Source organism: Castor canadensis, chromosome 4 (genome assembly GCF_047511655.1).
Source record: "Castor canadensis chromosome 4, mCasCan1.hap1v2, whole genome shotgun sequence".
NCBI lineage: Eukaryota > Metazoa > Chordata > Mammalia > Rodentia > Castoridae > Castor > Castor canadensis.
The window spans coordinates 152,301,704-152,309,572 of NC_133389.1; positions in this window are offsets into that span (position 1 = coordinate 152,301,704).

Consider the following 7,869-nt stretch of genomic DNA (forward strand, 5'->3'; position numbering starts at 1 on the left):
GTATAAAAGACCCCAGAGAGGTCCCTTCCCCCTACAGTCATATGAAGTACAGGGAAGAAAAGGCTTTCTATGAACCAGGAAGTGGATCCTCACTAGTCACGGCATCTGCTGGCACCTTGATCTTGCACTCCTCAGTCCTCAGAACTGTGAGGAACAAATCTCTGTGGTTTGTAAACCATGCCATCCACGATTCTTTGTTATAGCAGCCAACAGAGTACAAGAGGTCCCAAATTCAAAGCTTCCACAGTTCTAACCCATGGAGTCAGGATGTGTTGATATGTGGGAGTATTGCCAACCACAGAAGTTCATCTGTGCTTTTTATTTTATTTATTTATTTGCAGTACTGGAGCTTGAACTCAAGACTGCTCACTTGCTCGGCTAGTACTCTGTCACTTGAGCCATGCCCCATCCTCACTTGACTTTTATTGCTCAGAGGTTTTTTGTTGTTGTTGTTGTTTGTTTGTTTTCCAGCTCTGGAGTACAGGTGCTCTCCTACATGAGCCATTCCTTCAGCCCTTTTGTATGCTGGGTATTTTCAAGATAGGGTCTTTCGATGAAGCCTGGCCTGGCTTCGAACTGGAACTGTGATCTTCCTGATCTCTGCCTCTTAAGTAGCTAGAATTACAGGCATGAGTTTTTATTGGCAGTCTTGCCAGAGCTTTTATTGGCGTTTATCACGTGATTCAATTGTATGATATGGATTGCCCAACCTGGTTGAACTCAGTCTCCAGTTTGACTGATACCAACACTATGACCCAAAGACCCCACCCTAAATCACATGGTTGTCCTTTCTGGCTTGGCCAACCTCTACTATAAGATTTGGTTGTGGCTAGCTCACACCCTAAACAAAGACATTCCTATCAGGTATATGACATATTAGCTGAGGGCAAAGGTCAAACCTCTCTTTGGACCATGCCAAATTATTTACTACAGGGCATATGAAACCTCTTTCATGGTGATATTTCTGATTGCAAACAAACAATAGATTTTTATTGTGAAAAAAATTCCTAGAGTTTTCAGAGCATACAACCACAGAAACAGAAATAGAAATTGACCCATCATAAAGCTATCTTTCTTTTGTAAGAGAGGGAAAGCTGTTTCATTTATACACAAGAGAATGTCAAAAACCAAGTTTTCCAACTTCAGCCAAGGGTTGAGAGGAAGCACAGAACACCAGCAGACCCAGATTCAAAGAACTCTTTTCTGTTTATAGACATATGAAATGTTTTTAGCTAATTAACTATAATGATCCATAGATGAGACAAATAACACAGAGGATGCTAGCACGAACAAAGAAACAAATCAACTAGCAATAATAAGGGAAAACAAACATAAAAAAGTCAGATACCCTGACCTCTGCTACTCAGCAGTGAACAGATTCCTGTGTCTGTTTGCCATCTGGCAGAGACCAAAGTCATTATAAACAAACAAATAAAAGCCAAGTTCCTTGTGGCCGCCACCAACAGCTGCACATAAATCAAAACCAGAACTAGGCTCAGACTTGGTCATTAACCAGAAACATAAGAGCTAGGGGTGTGGCACAAATGGTAGAGCACCTGCCTAACAAGTGCAAGTCTCTAAGTTCAAACCCCAGTACTGCCAAAACAAACCCAGAAACATAGATTCAAAGTAAAGTTCTACTGCCACATGAGAATCAACTCAGGAGCCAGAAAAATTGTATATAGGTGAAAGTAGTCCACATAGTGCCCTTCTCCAGCAATGCAGTCTCCCCACGGTTGCTGGATAAACCTGCTTGGCTCTCTCCACAGACTCTAAAATTACAAAAAAAGAAGACTAAAAGAAAAAGTCATTTAGAAATGAAATTTACTTGGAAGGAAAGTTGTTTAGGAGACCAGTATTAAAAGAGCTTGCTCACCATAAAACAAAATGGAATAAATAAACAAAACATATATTTAAAAGAAAATGCCCACAGTCATCAATAATAGAGAAAAAAATAGAAAATTTCTCACCAGATTTTTTTTTTACCTGTAAAGTTTTTCTTTTGTCTTCAGATACTAGCATTGCAAAAGTCAAAGACAGTACTATTTTTGTTTGAGTTGAGGAATTTACAGGAAGGCTCAAAGTTTCACTTAATTTGGGATCTAAAACTAGATTCAGGTTTAGTTTTGTTTTTCTCAAAGTGGAAACTGGTGCATGTGTGTTTCCTCAGTGTAGAATGTGATATACATGCTTACCCTTGGTGGAAAGGGACAGCATCAGTTTTGTTCCCCAAACCCCCACTTTTTTTTGTGGTAGTACTGGGGTTTGAGCTCTGGGCTTGTGCTTCTTAGGCAGGCACTCTGCCACTTGAGCCACCCACCACCCCTTTTTGCTTTAGTTCTTTTTCACATAGGATCTCTAGCTTTTTCCCCCAGGCGGGCCTGGACTTCCACCCTCCTAGTTACACCTCCTGCATATTTGGGACAACAGGTGCACCATCATATCCTGCTCCTTTGTTGATATGGGGGTCACACTAACTTTTTGCCCAGGCTGGCCTCAAGCCTCAATCTTTCTGATCTCTGACTCTGGAGTAGCTGGGATTTTAGATGTAAGCCACTGCACCTGGCCTTTTATTTATTTTTGAGGCAGAGTCTCATTATGTAACTCAGGCTGGCCTAGAACTTGCCATCCTCCTGCTTCAGCCTCCTGTTTGCTGGAATGACAGGCACGAACCATCAGGCCTAGTTTATTAAGCATTTCTTTAGTTTCCTTCTTGATATCTCCCTCCTTTGACTATTCGAATTGTCTTTAATTAAGTACATAGTAATGATGGTCATTTAGTGGGCATTTAAATTATGTTAGACAAAAATGTTATCTTTTTATAAAAAAAGAAAATAATGTTGTCTTTTTAATAGTCACAATAACCTGGGAAGGTATTACTCTTATTTTACACAGAAGTAAAGTGCCTAAAAAGTTGAATCATTTACCCAAGGACAACAGATCTATAAATAGTAAGAGGCAAAGCTGAGATTTGAGTTCCAAAGTCCACGCTCTGGTAATGTAGCAGAGCTTACTGGTAGTATGCAGGCCTCTGCTGTACTGGAACTGTGCTGTATTAATCTGCTGTCTCCACCCATCTTTGACTCTTTGAGGGCAGGGATTATGTCTTGAGTGACTTTGAATGATGGAACAAAATATAGTCTAAGATATAGTGGGCATATTAATGAGTGATCCTTCAGTATTTTATAATTCTTAGATTTGCATAGATCTGGGTTTCTTTTTTTTAAAATATTCTAAAGTTCCTCAGAGTAAAGAATCTTTTCTTCTTCCATTATTGGTAAATATTAATTGAACAATGTGGGAGTTTCATTGTGATATTTCCATACATGCATATAATACACTTTGATCATATTCACCTCCTCTATTATCCCTTCTATCTCCCTCCCCCGCCCTCCTTTTAAAAAATGATTCTTTCTTTTCTTTTTTTTTTCTTTTGGGTAGGATTGGGGTTTGAACTCAGGGCCCTATGCTTGCCAGGAAAATGCTCTACTGTTTGAGACACTCCTCCAGCCCTTTTTACTTTAGTTATTTTTCAGATATAGTCTCAAATTCCTGCCCAGGGCCAGCCTTGGACCATGATCTTCCTACATACACCTTCCTTGTAGCTGGGATTATAGGCAAGTACCTCCATGCTTAGCTTGTTCTTTGAGACAGAGTCTCCTTAACTTTTTTGGCGTGGCTGACTTGGAACCTCAGTCCTCCTATCTGTGACTCCCAAGTAACTGAGATTAGAGCCATATGCCACCACACCCAGATGTAATTTTTTAATGTATGCATACAATGTACTTTGATCATATTCTGCCCTTTCTTTTCCCCCTCCCATGTCCTACTGTTTCCCCTCTTCCAAATAGTACCCCATTATGTTCATGTCCATTTTTCCCTTTAAATCCAGCTTCTGCATATGAAAGAAAGTATGGTGTATTTGTCTCTCTGAGTATGACTCATTTTGCTTAACATGATCTCCAGTTCCACCCATTTTCCTGCAAATGACATAATTTTACTCTTCTTTATGGCCAAATAATACTCCATTGTGTATATATACTACATTTTCTTTGTCTATTCATCTATTGATAGGCACCTAGGCTGATTCCACAACTTGGCTCTTATGAATAATGTTGCAATAAACACAGGTGTGCCAGTATCTCTGTTGACTTTCATTCCTTTAGGTATAATGGTAAGGAATCTTTTTTTTCCTCAAAGCATTTTTATTAGCATACATTAGTTGTATGGGGGGAATTCATCGTGATGTTTCTAAATATGCTTACATTGTACATTGTTTAGGTTCACCCCCCAACATCTCTCTCCCTCATTCCCTCCTCCCCTATTTAAAACTATTGCAAAAGGTTTCATTGTTCTAATTTCATATAAGTATATAAAGTACATCAACCATAATTGACACTCCTCCATTCACACTCCCCCCTCCCACAAGTATTCAACCCTTCATAAGACCTATTTTATAGTCCTGGTCTTCATTTTTAATTCCAAAGTCAGTGTTCAAAGGGATTTCTCCATTCATCTTAGCTATAAATACACTGTACTTTTGAAAGGGTAAGGAATCTTAAAGTTGATGCAGAGATAGTGATGTCAAACCTAGAGGCCTGATAGCAGTCTCTTTAGGGTTGCACCATGATATAGTATAGGCTCTGGAACTTTGTTTTACAAGTTCACACGTATTTTTTTTTTGGCAGTAGTGGGATTTGAACTCAGGGTCTCATACTTGCTAGGCAGGCGCCCTACCACTTGAGCCACTCCACCAGCCCTTTGTTTTGTGGGGGGTATTTTTGAGATATGGCCTCTCTAACTATTTGTCCAGGCCGGCTTCAAACCGCTATCCTCCTGATCTCTGCCTCCCAAGTAGTTAGGATTACAGGTGTGAGCCACTGGTGCCTGGCTATCTCAGGAAAGATTTTTAACTAAAGTAGTAACTCAACTCAGACAGATACCCTTGATTTGCATAGAGTTCATAGGGAATAGTGAGGGAAAGACATTGACTTCCTGATGGCAGGAAGTCCTTGAAAAGAGCAGGACTGGAAAGAGAGACAGTAGAATCATGAGAGAAAATTATCTTGCATCTAGTTACATGAGCCAGACTGAGCCAGAAACTGAGCAAGATTGGATAGTCATAGATTGGAGCCTGTTTCTGTCCATCTTCCAACCTATGTCCTAATTGCCTCTGGCTTCTTCAAGCCCAATAGTCTTTGAAAGGAAAGGGACCAAAATCTCTGAGAGAACAAGTTAGGTGCAAAAGCTGCTTCCCTGATAAATGGAGAGGGACATGACTCCTGAGATTGGTGATGTACAGAAGTTGCGAAATGGTGTGAGCAGCACCTTTCTTAGTGAAGTGGTAGCAATCTACAGAGCTGGGCAGTAGGTCAGTGATAGAAATGATCCCCATCTTCTTAGAGTACTTCTCAAGGAAACAATGAGGGAAGTTGTGTGTGATCTGTTAATCAACTTCTCAAAGAAGGAAAATGAGGGTAATAATAAAAGTACTTATTGCCTGGGTTTGTTGTGGGGATTACATCATAAAGTTAACACTGGAAACAAGTATGTCAGTTGTTGCATCAATAAAAATGTTCTTATTGACTTCAAATGGGGATCATTTACAGTCACTTTATTGCTGGTCCTACTGTTCTGAGAACATATCAGTTACATGCCTGCTTCAGTGTCTTTGGCTATTCTATTCTTTTTGACTGGAACGTTCTTCCTCTGGATATCATTATGGTTGGCTCCCTTATCTCCCTAAAGACTCTAACATCACCTTCTCGGTGAGTCCTTTCCCAACCATCCTGAATACCTTGTTTTCTGTATAGTTTACAGTCTTATCTAATATATTTTATTTTTGCTTTCTGCTTTCCCTTACTAGAATATAAGCTGCATGAAGGTTTTTATTCTTTTTTTCAGTGATATTTCCTTAATGCCTGTAGGAATGCCTGGCACAGACTGGACACTCAAATATTTGTTGCATATATGAAAGATGTTCACCATCCAGAACATCCCATTTGTTACTAGGTATGTGGGAGTTCTCTGAGCAAAATTATATCTTTTTGCTAGCTGGGTGCTGATGGCTTACGCCTGTAATTCTAGCTACTCAGGAGGCAGAGATAAAGAGGATCAAGGTTTGAAGCCAGCCCTGGGCAAACAGTTTGAGGACCCTATTTTGAAAACTCCCATTTGAAAAATGGCTGGCAGAGTGGCTCAAGTGGTGAGAGTGCCTGCCTAGCAAGTGTGAGGCCCTAAATTCAAACCCCAGTGCCATCAAAAAAAAAAAAAAAAGTCATATCTTTTGCTAATCTCAGGTTTCAAAAAGCACTTAAAGCCTCTACAAGCCACTTAAAATAATTTAAACCCAGATTTCATTCATTTATTCATTTACTAGTCATATTTATGTAATTCCTAAATATGCCAGATACTAGTCTAGCACGGGGGATTCTGGGACAAACTTTTATGGAGCTTACATTTTAGTTGGAACAGGGTTGGAGTGGGGGCATGCAGAAAGGACAGAAGAATCGTATTTCTTATTTTTGTCCTTTCACCAGGTTAGGTCACCAGTAAAATTATAAGCCCTAGTTATCTGTACTTTCTCATATTCTCTTCCTTTCACTTCCCTGTGCTATTTCTCCTTGACCTACAACTTTGTTTAATAAGGTATTAAGACTCATATTTTCCCTTGAAGAGGGAGTTTCCAGCCAATTACTGCAGTTGGCCAAGATCCAAATTCAAAATCAGAGTCAGCTCTGAAGCATCATATTGAGGTGATTATGTAAGTGGCAATGTGTGCAAGGACAAATTCTGGGAAATGCATTGTAAAGAGAGGTCTCATTGAATAAGTGGCTTCATTTCATATTGGGAAAGTGATACAAAACTTTATTTTTTTTTTGAGAACTTGTGCTATTTGTTTTATTTGTTTTTTTTAACTTAATATAAGGATCACCAGTTCCATCCAGTTTGCTGCAAATTACAATATTTCATTCGCTTTATAGCTGAGCAGTTATTCTACTGTGCCAGATACAAAACTTTAGATGCCAGAAAAAGAATTTACTTCCTGTAAACATTCATTCATTTAAAGAATTACCTAATAAGTTTCAAGTTCATGACTACACACAAGTGCTTTATATGGACACAAGCATAAGATATGCATTCACTCTTTAGCAAATGACACTTTTATTAAGGAGACAAGACAGAAAAACATTGAATTAATTTACTTATATAGAGACATAGTGCTTCTGTCTCATCACCCACCCATGTCCCTCTCCAGTCCAGCTATTTTGGCTTCTCTTGCCTCCAAGACCACAATGGATGATGGCTAAAGCTATAATGAACCCCCTAACCCAATCCCTTTATTTACGGCCACTTTCATCTTTTTTTTCTTTTTTCTGTTTTTCAACCCAGAATTTTCTTTCTTCTTAATCCGATTGTGGAGTTGCTGGAGAAATTCAAGATTTTAGTGTTCCACAATTTTTAGGAGATTGCAAATTAATGTTTACAGGCAGTTTGCACATAGGATCTGGGAAGTAAGGAAAGAAATTTTACTTCTATTGGAAGCCAGACTTGTGGGGGAAATTAGGGTAAAGTCCAGTCACAAAAAAGCAAATTACACTGACACAAAGTTTAAATCCATACCCTGGGGGTCATTTTAACAAAGGCAAAAATAGGAGAGACTTGTATATATTAGAGAGAACTCTGTGCTAAAAATCAGCTTGGCCATGACCCAAGAGCGCTCCTGAAGTCATGGCGCTCCTGAAGTCATGGCGCCTTTCATGATTTGAAAGGCGTGCCCTTCAAATCAAGGTTTGAAATGGAGGAAAGTCGTACGGCACTAGCTGCCATCTCAAATGCCAGAAAGCTGAAGCAGACAAGCACAAGCCA